Below are 16,210 nucleotides of genomic sequence, written 5' to 3' on the forward strand. Positions count from 1 at the left end.
GGGTGGCCTCGACAACGCTTCAAGGATAAAAAAAAGAAGAGGAAGAAGAAGAAAAAAAAAGAGGAGAAGAAAGAATAGAGGAGTAAGAACACTAAATAGCAAGTATCCTGGGTGTGAGATACATGTGGCTGTCGGTGTCGGACACTACATCCACGTCCCACAAGTGACGTGGGCGTCGAAGCCCGCGCCACTTGTGGGACGTGGATGTAGCGTCCGACACCGACGATACATGTATCTCACACCGACGATACATTCTATTTAGGGTTTCTCCTCTACCGCTCGGCGACCCTCGACAACCCTCGTTCCCGATATAAAAAAGAGGAAGAAGAAGAAAAAAAGAGGAGAAGAAAGAATAGAGGAGACTCCTCTATTCTTTCCTCTCCTCTTTTTTTTCTTATTCCTCTTCTTTTTTTATCCTCTTCTTCCTCTCATGTTCGACGACCCTCGACCCCTCGGCGACCCTAGACCCCTCAAACCCTCGACGACCCTGGAACCCTCGACCCCTAGACGACCCTGGAACCCTCGACCCTCGATCCCTCGACCCTAAAGAACCCTCAAACCCTCCACCCTCTACCCTAGTTCCCGATTCTATTTTCTCTTCTTCTCCACTATTCCTTTATTCTTCTCCTCTTCTTTTTCTTCTTTTTTATTCTTCTTATTTATTTCTCCTTTTCTTCCTCTCCTCTTGTTCTTTCTTTCCTCTTCTTGTTTTCTTCTTTCCTATCCTTCTTTTCCATCCTTTCTTAATATCACTTAGAAAATTTTGCAACGATAGGGAGGGGGTGCTCCCATGGTCTAAAATCCATCTATGCACGATAGAAAATTCTGAAAAAATACATCTATTATCCCTCAACGTCCCGCCTGATCATGAACAAAAAAAATCTGTGAATTAAAAAAACATCATGTTCTATGAACAAAAAAAACATTATATTTCATCCACATTCGTGCATACATCATATATGGGATCATCTATGAAAAAACATCATATTCTATAAAAAAAATCATTACATATATATAAAAAACAAGCATATATATAGAACAAGCATCTATCTTTTGCATATATACATGAACATATATATACATAGAGAACATATACACATACAATCATATATTCACACATATACATATAATCTGAAAAAAACACCATATATACATGAAAAAACAGATCGAGAGGGGGGCGGCGCCGGCCTGACAGGGTAGTGGCGGCTGGGCGGCGCGCGGCGCCAGCACAGGGTAGGGGCGGCGCAGGGCAGGGGCGGCGGCGCGGCGGCCGCGCAGGACAGGGGCGCAGGGGCGCGGGACGGGAGGGGCTGTGCTCACAGGGGGCGGCGGCGACGGCGAAGGCGATCAGCCTGACGGCGTCGGTGGCAGTAGTGACGGCGAAGGCGAGCAGCCTGACGGCGTCGGTGGCGATGGCGACGAGGAGGAGCAGGGGGCGTCGGGGGAGAAGTGGGTGATTTGATCAAAAATTGCTAAGTGATGTATATGTAGCAAGAGCATTGGTCCCGGTTCGTGAAACGAACCGGGACTAATGCCACCTTTAGTCCCGGTTGGTGCCACCAACCGGGACCAAAGGCCAATTTTCAGCAGCCCAAAGGGCGGGAAGCGGCGGCCTTTGGTCCCGGTTGGTGCCACCAACCGGGACCAAAGGCCTTGTGCTGCCCCGCGCCCAAATGTTTAGTCCCACCTCGCTAGTTGAGAGGGAGCCGCACCTGTTTATAAGGTGCGGTGCGCCTTCCCTCTCGAGCTCCTCTCTAAAGCAGGCTTTCGGGCCTAACCGTGCAATGTGTGCCTGTGGGCCTACTGGGCCTCCCGCGGGCCTGAATCCTGGCCCATGGTAGGGTTTCTAGTCGTATTCAGGCCGTGGGTGCCCAGTAGGTGGCACTTTTTTTGTTTTTTTTTTGTTTTTTTTGTTTCTACTTACAACAAAATATTATTGTTGCTATATTTAATTTTTTTTCCAGTTTTTTTGTTTTGTTTTCTGCCATTATTTATTTTCTTTTGTTTTTTTGCTTTATTTTTTATTTCTTTTTGCTTTTAGTTTTAGAAAAATTATAAACTTTCTGTTAGTGCCATTAGTTTTCAAATTTGAAAACACTTTTTTTGTTTTTTTGTTTTCTTTGTTGCTTTATTTATTTTATTTTGTTTCTACTTACAACAAAATACTTATTGTTGCTATTTTTATTTTTTTCCAGTTTTTTTGTTTTGTTTTCTGCATTATTTATTTTCTTTTGTTTTTTGCTTTATTTTTTTATTCTTTTTTGCTTTTAGTTTTAGAAAAATTATAAACTTTCTGTAGTGCTATTAGTTTTCAAATTTGAAAACACTTTTTTAGTTTTTTGTTTTCTTTGTTGCTTTATTTATTTTATTTTGTGATTAACGTTACTATAAAAATAGTTTTTTTCCTGTTTTTTGATTTGTTTTTTGCATTATTTATTTTCTTTTGTTTTTTGCTTTAATTTTTAATTCTGTTTGCTTTTAGGTTAGCAAAATTATAAACTTTCTGTTAGTGCCATTAATTTTAGAAAAATTATAAACTTTCTGCTAGTGCCATTAGTTTTCAAATTTGAATAGTTAAAATTTGAATTCTTTGAAAATTGTTTGAATCACAAGTTTGTGATTAACTTACTAAAAAAATGAGAATAGATGCAGTCTGGTTTGAATCACACTTTTCTCTATTAGGGCATCTATTTTCACTTTGAGAGGAGCTCAACAAGGCAGAGAGGGAAGGGCTTATAAACCGGTGTGAGTCCCCTTCGGTTGGCGAGGTGGGACTAAACTCTGCCCGCAACGAGGACCAACCCTTTAGTCCCGGTTTGTGGCACAAACCGGGACTAATGGTCATGGGCCAGGGGCGAGGAGCAAAATTATAAACTTTCTGTTAGTGCCATTAGTTTTAGAAAGTTGAAAGTTGAAAGTTGGCATGGGCCAGGGACTAATGGTCATGGTATTACGGGGGCCGAACCATAAGACATGAAAGCATTTCAAATGAACTCTGAAAAAGTTGAAAGTTGGCATGGTATCATAATTTCACCCACATAGCATGTGCATGTACAAAACGGATAATGGTAGCATGTTCGTGTGTTACAAAGTTGGCATGGTATCATCATAATAGTTGCAGGAGAAAGTCTTCACTTTTTCTTCGCTTGTGTCATTTTGCTTATTGCGCTGTAACCATGGATAATCTTCATTGTTTATCAGGATGCTTGGGTCAGCCTTGACATTGAAGGGAGGAATTTCATGAAACTTTTCATAATCTTCAGACATGTCTGTCTTGCCGTCCACTCCCAGGATGTCCTTTTTTCCTGAAAGAACTATGTGGCGCTTTGGCTCGCCGTATGATGTATTCGCTTCCTTATCTTTTCTTTTTCTCGGTTTGGTAGACATGTCCTTCACATAGATAACCTGTGCCACATCATTGGCTAGGACGAACGGTTCGTCAGTGTACCCAAGATTTTTCAGATCCACTGTTGTCATTCCGTACAGTGGGTCTACCTATACCCCGCCGCCTAACAGATTGACCCATTTGCACTTAAACAAAGGGACCTTAAAATCAGGTCCGTAGTCAAGTTCCCATATGTCCACTATGTAACCATAATATGTGTCTTTCCGCTCTCGGTTGCTGCATCAAAGCGGACACCTCTGTTTTGGTTGGTGCTCTTTTGATCTTGGGCGATCGTGTAAAATGTATTCCCATTTATCTCGTATCCTTTGTAAGTCAATACAGTCAAAGATGGTCCCCTGGACAACAAGTACAACTCATCACAAACAGTGTTGTCACCTCTGAGACGTGTTTCCAACCAACTGCTGAAAGTCCTGATGTGTTCACATGTAATCCAGTTGTCGCACTACTCCGGGTGTTTGGAGCGCAGACTGTTCTTGTGTTCATCGACATACGGGGTCACCAAGGTAGAGTTCTGTAGAACTGTGTAGTGTGCTTGAGACCAAGAATATCCGTCCCTATATATTATTGAGTCTCTTACAAGAGTGCCTTTTCCAGTCAGTCTCCCTCATACCGCGATTTAGGGAGACCTATCTTCTTAAGGCCAGGAATGAAGTCAACACAAAACCCGATAACATCCTCTGTTTGATGGCCCATGGAGATGCTTCCTTCTGGCCTAGCGCGGTTACGGACATATTTCTTTAGGACTCCCATTAACCTCTCAAAGGGGAACATATTGTGTAGAAATACGGGCCCCAGGATGACAATCTCGTCGAGTAGATGAACTAGGACGTGCGTCATGATATTGAAGAAGGATGGTGGGAACACCAGCTCGAAACTGACAAGACATTGCGCCACATCACTCCTTAGCCTTGGTACGATTTCTGGATCGATCACCTTCTGTGAGATTGCATTGAGGAATGCACATAGCTTCACAAAGGCTAATTGGACATTTTCCGGTAGAAGCCCCCTCAATGCAACCTGAAGCAGTTGCGTCATAATCATGTGGAAGTCAAGAGACTTTAGGTTCTGAAACTTTTTCTCTGGCATATTTATCATTCCCTTTATATTCGACGAGAAGCTAGTCGTGACCTTCATACTGAGCAGGCATTCAAAGAAGATTTCTTTCTCTTCTTTCGTAAGAGCGTAGCTGGCAAGACCTTTATACTGCTTCGGAGGCTTGCCGTCTTTTTCGTGCAAACGTTGCAGGTCCTCCAGTGCCTCAGGTGTATCTTTTGTCTTCCCATACACGCCCAAGAAGCCTAGCAGGTTCACTCAAAGGTTCTTCGTCACGTGCATCACGTCGATTGAGGAGCAGACCTCTAGGTCTTTCCATTAGGGTAGGTCCCAAAATATAGATTTCTTCTTCCACATGGGTGCGTGTCCCTCAGTGTCATTCGGAACAGCTAGTCCACCGGGACCCTTCCAAAGATTACGTAGTGTAAATCATTGACCATAGAAAGTACGTGATCACCAGTACGCATGGTGGGCTTCTTTCGGTGATCTGCCTCGCCTTTGAAATGCTTGCCTTTCTTTCGACATTGATGGTTGGTTGGAAGAAATCGACGATGGCCCAGGTACACATTCTTCCTGCATTTGTCCAGGTATATACTTTCAGTGTCATCTAAACAGTGCGTGCATGCGTGGTATCCTTTATTTGTCTGTCCTGACAGGTTACTGAGAGCGGGCCAATCGTTGATGGTCACGAACAGCAATGCCTTAAGGCTAAATTCCTCCTGTTTGTGCTCATCCCATGTACGTACACCATTTCCATTCCACAGCTGTAAAAGTTCTTCAACTAATGGCCTTAGGTACACATCAATTTCATTGCCGGGTTGCTTTGGGCCTTGGATGAGAACTGGCATCATAATGAACTTCCGCTTCATGCACATCCAAGGAGGAAGGTTATACATGCATAGAGTGCCTGTGATTGCTGCGCTGCTCCCCGAAAGGATTAATGCCATCCGCGCTTAAAGCAAACGATACATTCCTTCGGTCCTTTGCAAACTCATCCCATTACTTTCTCTCGATTTTTCTCCACTGCGACCCGTCAGCGGGTGCTCTCAACTTCCCATCTTTCTTTCGGTTCTCACTGTGCCATCGCATCAACTTGGCATGCTCTTCGTTTCTGAACAGACGTTTCAACCGTGGTATTATAGGAGCATACCACATCACCTTCGCAGGAACCCTCTTCCTGGGGGGCTCGCCGCCAACATCACCAGGGTCATCTCGTCTGATCTTATACCGCAATGCACTGCATACCGGCCATGCGTTCAGATCCTTGTATGCACCGCGGTAGAGGATGCAGTCATTAGGGCACGCAGGTATCTTCTCCACCTCCATTCCTAGAGGGCATACGACCTTCTTTGCTGCGTATGTACTGTCGGGCAATTCGTTATCCTTTGGAAGCTTCTTCTTCAATATTTTCAGTAGCTTCTGAAATCCTTTGTCAGCCACAGCATTCTCTGCCTTCCACTGCAGCAATTCCAGTACGGTATCGAGCTTTTTGTTGCCATCTTCGCAATTGGGGTATAACCCTTTTTTGTGATCCTCTAACATGCGATCGAACTTCAGCTTCTCCTTTTGACTTTCGCATTGCGTCCTTGCATCGACAATGACCCGGCGGAGATCATCATCATCGGGCACATCGTCTGGTTCCTCTTGATCTTCAGCAGCTTCACCCGTTGCAGCATCACTGGGCACATCGTCTGGTTCCTCTTGATCTTCACCAGCTCCCTCCATTGCAGCATCACCGTACTCAGGGGGCACATAGTTGTCATCGTACTCTTCTTCTTCACCGTCTTCCATCTTAACCCCTATTTCTCCGTGCCTCGTCCAAACATTAGTGTGGCATGAAACCCTTGTAAAGCAGGTGGGAGTGAAGGATTTTCCGGTTAGAGTAAGACCTCGTATTCCCACATTCAGTGCATGGACAACACATAAAACCATTCTGCTTGTTTGCCTCAGCCGCATTGAGAAACTCATGCACACCCTTAATGTACTCGCAGGTGGGTCTGTCACGATACATCCATTGCCGGTTCATCTGCGTGCATTATATATAATTAATGTCCAAATTAATAGAAGTTCATCATCACAATAAAACCAAAGTGCATACATAGTTCTCATCTAACAACATATAGCTCTCCATAGCATCTAATTAATTAAACCATACATTGAAACTATGTAAAACATTTCAATGTGAAAAAAATGCGATCATAATCGCAACCAAGGTAACAATTGATCCAACGGCATAATGATACCAAGCCTCAGTATGATTGGCATATTTTCTAATCTTTCTAATCTTCAAGTGCATTGCATCCATCTTGATCTTGTGATCATCGACGACATCCGCAACATGCAACTCCAATATCATCTTCTCCTCCTCAATTTTTTTTTATTTTTTCCTTCAACAAATTGTTTTCTTCTTCAACTAAATTTAACCTCTCGACAATAGGGTTGGTTTGCATTTCCGATTCACATACATCCTACATAAATAAAATCTATGTCACGTTGGTCAGCATAATTTTCATAAACAATAAATGAACCAATAGTTATAAAGATAATATATATACCACATCCGAATCATAGACAGGACGAGGGCCGACGGGGGCAGATACCAAAACCATCGCACTATATAAGATGCAATAATAAAAGTAAGAAAATAATACAAGTATCTATGTAAACATACAAGTACGAATATTTTTCCTTTCAGAAAGAAGATAAGAACAAGAGGCTCACCACGGTGGTGCCGGCGATGCGCTCGGCGTGGGTGATCGACGGCGGTGAAGACGGGGACGGGGCGTGACGGACCGCTAAAGGAGAAAGCTTAAGTAGTGTGGCTCGGGCATTCCATCGAACACCTTGTGTGCATAGGAGGTGAGCTAGAGCACCACCAAGCCCTCTCCCCCTCGGCCAGAGAAAAACAAAGCACTCGGTGCTTTGCTTGCGAGCGAGGGGTATATATAGGCACCTCATTGGTCCCGGTTGGTGACATGAGCCGGGACTAAAGGGGAGCCTTTGGTCCCGGTTCAAGCCACCAACCGGGAACAATGGTGATGGGCCAGGAGCGAGGCCCATTGGTCCCAGTTCATCCCACCAACCGGGACCAAAAGGTCCAGATGAACCGGGACCAACGGCCCACGTGGCCCGGCCGGCCCCCTGGGCTCACGAACCGGGACTAATGGGCTGACCCGGCCTGGACCAAAGCCCTGTTTTCTACTAGTGTTAGCTCAATGAGCTATATGTTGTTAGGAATTACCAAAACCACCTAGGGATAGTTGCACTTTCAGTGTGTGTGTGTGAGAGAGAGGGAGAGAGAAAGAGAGAGAGAAACCAGTTGATAGATTAAGATCAAGATCGAGTTGTCACCCTTCTGGTGTGTCATTGTTGGGGGAGGGGGAGGGGGAGAAAGATGTATCGAGAGTGTGCGTGCAGTAGGCATAGAGGCACAACTAGCGAGTGTGTGTGTATGTGTGTGTGTTTGAGAGAGAAGCCAGTAGATAGATTACTATCAAGATCAAGGTGCCACCCTACACCTTCGGTGTCGGTGTCGGATTTCCGGTTCCGGCAAAACCGTTGAGGTTCTAACACTGGGGTGCGCATGAAGATCTCTCCTCCCTCTAGCTCACGCCCTCAGCGCAATCTCAAGGTTTAGCGTGTCAAGCTCGCAGAACGAAGGGACACAAGATTTTTACTAGTTCGGGCCACCGATGTGGTGTAATACCCTACTCTAGTGTGGTGTGGTGGATTGCTTCTTGGGCTGAGGATGAACATTTACAAGGGAAGAACAGCCTCCTGAGGAGAGGTGCTCTTGTGCTTGATGAGTGTGGTGGCCTTGGTGGAATGGATCCGGTCCTAGATCATCCCTCTCCCTACGGAGGTGGCTAGTCCTATATATAGAGGCCCGGGTCCTCTTCCCAAATATTAGGCAGGAAGGGATCCCACAACGGCCAATTTGAAGGGGGCAGCTAGTACAAGCTATCCTAACAAAAGATGGTCTTCGCCTACCAAAGGCTCTCGTGGTGACGCCGTCCTGGGCTCCATGGTGACCTCCGTCCTGCCGTCCTCCTGGTATTGGTCTCATTGCATCGATATGGAAACCTTTGCCTGATGCCTCGGGACTCCTCGCCTGTGCTTGCCTCTTTAGCACCAAAGAGGAAACAAGGACACTGTCCGCGCTGTCGCCCGCCTGGCCTTGGTTGTCATGGCTTGCGCCACAGGAACCTCGTGAGGTGCCCCTTGCCTTGATCTCTCCGCCCCTCGTGAGCCAGCCTGGTGAGGCCGCCCCCAAGGAGGTCTTGCGTCATCCGCCTCGCGAGGCTAAGCCCCTCGCGAGGCTTGGCCCCTCGCGAGGGTCTTGAGTGTTTGCTGGTGAAGATGGGTCGTACGAGGATGCTGACGGATCCATGTTGTGGGCCGCAGGCAGGCAAGTCTGGGGACCCCCGTTCCTAGAACACCGATAGTAGCCCCCGTGGCCCAAGGCGCGCTCGGACTTGGCTTCGAGGCGAAGCCAAGTGGCAAGTGTGGAGCGCCGCGGGCCCCAACAGCCGGCGGCCTCGGTTGAGGCATGGCGATTGATGGAACGTTGGTGTCTCCGCTTCTCCACGCCACCTCGGCAATTGCCAGACTTGACGAGTCCCTGCTGCATGCAGAAAAAAGGTCATTATTACCTTAGATCATGGAGGCCGGCGGTTGGCCTCCTTTTGGTTATAAATGGGAAGGGGGAGCGGAGCCCCCATCACCCATCTCTTCCATTGCTCCTCCTGCTTCTTCTTCTTCCTTGCTTCATCGCTAGTAGCGTCACTCATGGCGTCGATACGGAGGTTCTCGGCTGCAGAGAAGGGAAAAAGCCCCCTCGACGAGCCCTGTTGGGGATATTTCTACTAGATGCAAACCGGCCAGGAATAGACAGATTAGCTTTATGAAGATTAGAAGCCCATGAAGACATAAAGATGATGGCGCTTTACAAAGGCCCAAGGCCCAGAAGCCAGTTAATGCCTGTAGATGTAAACCGACTTAATCATGTAACATGCTTTGTAAGATAGGAAGTGTGGAGACCGAACCGGACACTTTTTATGATCCGGGTTCGGGACTCCGTAAACCGGCGGGCATCAACCTGTGTATATAAAGGGATGACCCGACAGAGGTTAAGGGAGAGACAACAACTCGAGAGCCAGACAAAGCGGATTCGCTCCCTGGCCTTCGAAACCCTAGCAATACCAATCACAACTAGACGTAGGCTTTTACCTTCCTTGAAGGTGTCGAACTAGTATAAACTCCCCGTATCCCTTTGTCCGGTTTAACCCCTTTAAGCTAACCCATTGCGATGGCTCCACGACAAAGTCCTTTCAAAAGGACATCTGCCGTGACAAACCCACGACAGTTGACGCCCATCGTCAGGCTATCGTACGACGGTTTCGAGTTCTTAAAGGGCAGCTTTGATGGACACCAGGGATACGCTGTGGGCCGGATGACGAAGAGTCATCGTGGCAAGCTCTACATTGACAACAAGGGATGGGGTCCCGAGGCCGATTCAATTGAATATGGATACCGGGTCCCCTTTGGTGGGATTCACGTCTTCATCGGCAAGATTGGCGAACCGGCCCCTGAGCCGGACACCTGCACCGACATCATCGAAACGGCTGAGCGTGCAAGTTCTTCGCCGATTCAGCCCGTGACGAAGCATGTTTTCGTAGGTGTCATCCATGGAGCAGAATACGAGGATGGCCTGGTGTCCGATGGAGAAACCGTTGTCTGTTCCGGCGACGAGTCTTCTGGAGAGACCGAATCGCTCTATCAGTTGAAGGCTGGCCGGATTGGTGGAGGATCCGAGGGCAACAGTATTCTGGACCCCCCTGATCTGCCAAACCGAGCCGCTATCTTCATGGCCGGTACACATTCGGCGCCTCACTCATCAACTGCTGCAGCAATACTCTCCAGTTCAACAACGGCCACGCCGGCGGGGGCAGGAAGCTCTGCGTCGCCTCCGACTCAAGTCCTGTCTGACCTGTTCCACGCTTTGGCAACATTAATGGCCGCAGAGGTGGATGCAGCAGCCCGAGATCAGCAGAACACGGAGATTGCGGAGGTGAAGGATCAAATAGCTCAGGCTAAAGCGGACCTAGTGGCAGATAATGCTAGGATGGCTACAGAACGGGCCTAGTTGGAAGCTCAGGCCTACCGGATTATACTGGATCAGAACGCTTCCGAAGAAGTCATGAGAAGAAGGTACCGATCGCATCTCCCGTTGGTTATGACCCACGAAATCTCTTCAACACACCAGGAGCAGGAACTAGTAACCAGCCAATACTGAACCGGGCGGAGGCACCAGGAACAGGAGCACCGGTTCAACCGCGCATGATGGACCCGCCTCGTCAGAACAATGTTGTGCTGCAGTATGTACCAACACCTGCCGGGCATTATTCCAACCAGTTGGACAATATCATGGCCGCCGCTTCACGCCTGGCAGCCCTCCCAACCGACGGCAAATCACCAGTTGCGATTGAGGCGCGTCAGGCCAGAGATCTCCTTCAAACGGCGCTAAATCAGCAGCAGGCATATTCACACAGTCGTGACAGGATTCATTCCACTCCCCATCTGAGCCGGAGCTATAGCAGACATGTTGAGGATGAACTGGCTGTGTCAAGCAGTGCACGTCGCCATAATTCGCCGCAAGGAGACAACCCAGCAGGGGGAGGTGCTAATGCGCAGGATGTTGTGGATCACGGCCACACGCGTCGGGAGGCCGACTTAGTAGCTCGACACACAGCGCGTCAACACACTCCGGTTCACCCTACCGCTTCAGTAGAACCAGGTGTGGTATTCAGTTCCTTAGGGGTGCCGTGTCTCACCCCCGCTTTGCGTAATGTGAGATTGCCCAAGGACTTCAAGGGACCTCGTAAGGTACCAAATTACACCGCCGATTTACAACTAGAGGCATGGGTTTAAAGCTATGAGATGGCAATGGAGATGTTAGATGTGGATGAGGCAGTGTGTGCTAAATACTTCACCATGATGTTGGAAGGAACAACTCGTACTTGGTTGAAGAGCTTACCAACTAACTCCATTCGATCATGGGCCAAATTGAAGCACCCGTTTATCCAGAACTTCAAAGATACTTGTAAGCAGCCCATGTCAACCGTGGATCTGGCCACTTGTGTCCAAGAGGAGGGGGAGTCCACGACCCATTGGGTCAAGCGGGTCTCAGCGATTTTACATTCATCGGATCATATCAATGCAGATACTGTAGTACTAACGTTGGAGGGCAATTGCCGTTTTCTGCCGCTCAAACAGAAGTTAGGAAGGCTCAAACGTCACAGCAATGATATGTCAATGCTCATGGACGCTTTGGTTAAGTACGCCGATTCAGATAATACCAAGGACCCGGACTCAGAGGAGGACAAACCGGGGAAAGGGACTCAGAGGAGGACAACGCCAAGGGTCAGCAGCATAATCCGGTAGGCCACGGGAACAGTGGTAAGCGCAAGGCCGACAGCAGCTTGGACTTTGTCGCTAACACTAATGCTCAGGAGAATGGCCAGCGCCGCAAGGGCAAGCAGCCCCAGAGGGGCCGAGGTTCAGGCCCCAATTTGGAGCACCTGTTAAATCAGCCGTGTCAAAAGCATGGATCAAAGGCGAAGCCATCATCGCATCTTTGGAAGGACTGTTATATCATGCGGAATTTTAAGAACTCCAATATGTTCCAGTATGATAATGGCCCGCCCGGCGGTTCAGGAGGTGGTTTCCACGGGCCGGGTTACGGAGGTGGCAGTTTTGGTTCAGGATTCCAAGGCAATCAAACCAGACACATCAATCAAGGGCACCAAGGCAACTAGGGAGGCTACAACCATCAAGGGAACCAGCAGCAGCAGTCAGGTTATCAGAGCAATCCTAAGCAGTTAAATAGTGGGCAATATCATGTCTTCACTACTAGCTTGTGTAAGCGTGATCAGAAGCTTCACAAGAGGGCAGTAAACTCTGTTGAACCGGCAGTGCCTCAGTATCTACGCTGGTCTGAGCAACCCATTTTGTGGAGTAGAGACGATCACCCACCCCAGGTTGACAATCTGGGTCACTTGGCCCTAGTAGTAGCCCCTCAAGTAGGCGGATATAAGTTCACTAAAGTGCTCATGGATGGGGGAAGTATTATCAACATTCTATATTATGATACATTCCACCGAATGGGGTTGATAGATAAGAATCTCAAACCGTCAAATATCGTTTTTCATGGTGTAGTGCCTGGTAAGTCCGCATATCCAGTGGGCAACATAGCATTAGAGGTGGCTTTTGGAGATGATTATGATTCAAGGTCAGAAACATTGACTTTTGAGGTGGTGAAAATCAAAAGTCCGTATCACGCCTTGTTTGGGCGGCCGGCTTATGCTAAGTTCATGGCAAGGCCGTGTTATGTTTATCTACAGCTTAAAATGCCAGGTCATAAGGGGACTATCACAGTACATGGAAGCAGAAAGATCGCTTTCGAGTGTGAAGAAGGTGATGCGGCTTATGCTGAGTCGGTTTGTGCCACGGAGGAGTTGAAATTCTATAAGTAGCAAGTTGATCCGGTAGATATGACCTCTTTGAAAAAGCTGACTACGGAACATGATCCGGTGTTGAAGTTCAAATCGGCTACATACACTAAGATGGTTGATTCTGTTCCTGGCGACTCATCCAAGCAATTCAGCATCAGCGCTAACCTGGATCCCAAAGACCACCACCTCACCCTGGCGGTTTGAAGCCACGGCCTATGTGGTCGACAAAGACCACCACCTCACCTTGCCTCGGGGTTGGAGGATTTTCTGCTCCTGGAACTCGCCATTTAATTTCAGTTTTCTTAGGCAGAGTACCGATGCTAACCATATCGTTCAATTGTTCCTCGGTGACCCGGGAACGAGGCCAGTTGCAACCGATAAATTGCTTGGCCATTGTGGAACAAAAAGGCTACAGAAGAAAGGCCAGTTTACAAATCACTCAGGATGACATCCAAGATGTAATGAAATCAACATATACTGGTACATAAAATTGCGTAAACCAGAGACTGATATAATAGTAAAGGACAAGGTCATATCAAGGTTATAAGCATATTACTAAACCGGAGTTGGCAATTCTATACCAGATTATCATTCTTGCAAAGTTAAACTGGCCTTTGGAGGCTACGCTGCGTAAAGTTCTATAATATCTAAAGGATGGATCTTGGTTTTTATTAGAGACCTCACATTTTGAGGTTCAATCAAGAGAGACTTAAAGTGCTACAAAGACCCGGTTTATGATTAACATCATAAAACGGCCCTTGGGGGCTACTTGGGTTAGTATTTCAACTTTGAATCAACAAGCAAGGGGAGATGAAAATACCTCATATCGTTCCTTCATCAAATTCACCAAACCGGCTTCATAATCACGGTTTGAGTGCAAACGGTTTGAAAAACTGTAGTGAAGCTCTTCGGCGTTGAGATGGGCATAACTTGATAGATCACTACTCCATTTGCCTTTTTCCCTAGCAGCCCGCTCTTCTTTGGCACTATGTTGAGCCAAGACTACGGGATGGCCAGGAGAGTTGTGGCCCATTCCAGTAATGATAACATCGTCTCCTTGGCCTTCAGTGTTTTTGGCTGGTGATAATGGAGTCTCAGCATCTCTCACTGGACTAGCCTGGTTTGGCGCTGCTGGTTCAGTATCAGGCGCGGCAGGCTCAGCGTCCATTGGTTCATCAGTGTTTGGACCTTGAAGGGGCGGGTTGTCAGAGGCGGCTTTAGGATGAGGGCCCTCCGGTTCACAAGTTTGGTCCGGTTCACCTCTTGGTTCTTCTTAAAAAGTGGCTGGGTCTTCGGGTGGATTGTTGACCCGAGCTTTCTTGCTGGGTCTGGCTTTGGCTCTGCAGACAAAACTAAAAGAGGTTTAGCATCTTATTCAAGATTTACAACACATTGAAAGGAAAGGTTTTAAAAGCTTACCCAGCTACAGTTTTTAGAGGAGGGAGTTGAGTTGCTGTCGACTCGCCAGAGGATGAGGGAGGTGTCACCTGATAATTTGAATCGGATGGATTAAGAGGTTGTCTTAAATAAGTAAGAATTGTGAAAAGTGGGAGAGACCTCAGACCGGCGCTTCCGAACCGAGGTATCAGGTCAACCTGCTGAAGTGACCTGTTGGCCACTATGCCGGGTCGTCCGGCGAGCTTCATGCTGCTGAGTCTTCAAAATAAATGTTGGGTCCAAGTAAGCAAGGGGATGAGAAAAGCTTACTTTCCGGACTGCTTGACGGGTTTTTTTGTAGGCATAGAGTCTAAACCGGAGGAAAGGGTAATTACGTCTACATCCTCAGCTTGGCTGCCTTCTACGTCCTCCTAATAAAGATCATTCTTAATGAGGTGCATGAAAAGGGAGCCAAGTGAGTCAAGTTCTACCTCAACTTCTGGATCATCAGCATCGTCATCAAGTTCCATATTGATCCGCTCAGTCGTTTTCTGTTTTGATGTCCGCTTGACAGCTTTGGTTTTGGGGCGAGAGGGTTTGACCGCTTTATCCCCGGTTGGTTTTACTGCTTTCTCTACGGATTTCCGTTTCCAGAAGGGATCATCACCCTATTACATACATACACAGAAGAAGGATTACAAGTTGAGCAAATTAAAAATATCAAAGATGAAAAGGAAATATAGTGCTTATAGCAAGGGGTTTGTTCTTAGTATAGAAGGGGTTCAAGCCAGTTTGACTACAGACTAATTCCGATTCATTCAAAAGTTTCTTTACACCTTCGGTGACTTCTTCATCGGTCACCTGAATGTTGCAATGGCGTTGAGGGTCTTCAACATCACCGGTGTACTCACACATTAAACCGGGGCGCCGGCTTAACGGCAAGATGCTCTAAGATATCCAACAGCACATGAAATCAACGCCTATTAAACCATTGGCCATAAAAGCCCGGAGTTTGGCGAGTTGAGGAGCATATTTGGCCCTTTCTGCAGAACTTAAGCGTTGCGGCATTGGATGGGTGTTGGAAAGCCGGTGATCACGAAAGCCTGGGATAGAATCTTTAGGAGAAGTATCTCTGCAGTAAAACCAAGTCTGGTTCCATTCCTTAGGGTGACTGTGCAGTTTGGCATGAGGAAATCCAACTTCCTTCCGCTTCTGAATTGAGACACCAACAAGTTCAGTGTTGGGGCCATTTACAAATTCTGTGCACCGGTTCAGATGAAAGATGTCCCGAACCAGCTCCGCAGTTGGTTCTTCCTGTAAGTACACTTCACAAAAGACCTGGAAGTTGCATAGATTGGATACTCAGTTGGGCCCAATGTCTTCAAGATGAAGTTTGAAACTGGCAAGCACATCTCGGTAAAACTTTGACCCTGGCGGTCTGAAGCCACGGCCTATGTGGTCGACAAAGACCACCACCTCACCCTGCCTCGGGGTCAGAGGATTTTCTGCTCCTCGAATTCGCCATTTAATTTCAGTTTTCTTAGGCAGAGTACCGATGCTAACCATATCGTTCAATTGTTCCTCGGTGACCCGGGAACGAGCCCAGTTGCAAGCGGTAAATTGCATGGCCATTATGGAACAAAAAGGCTGCAGAAGAAAGGCTGGTTTACAAATCACTCAGGATGACATACAAGATGTAATGAAATCAACATATACTGGTACATAAAATTGCGTAAACCAGAGACTGATATAGTAGTAAAGGACAAGGTCATAAGCATATTGCTAAACCGGAGTTGGAATTCTATACCAGAATTTACTAAATAAAGGCTATGAGGGGAAGTACATTGGCGGTTCATCAAGG

This window comes from Triticum urartu, chromosome 7 (genome assembly GCF_003073215.2).
Source record: "Triticum urartu cultivar G1812 chromosome 7, Tu2.1, whole genome shotgun sequence".
Taxonomy (NCBI): Eukaryota; Viridiplantae; Streptophyta; class Magnoliopsida; order Poales; family Poaceae; genus Triticum; species Triticum urartu.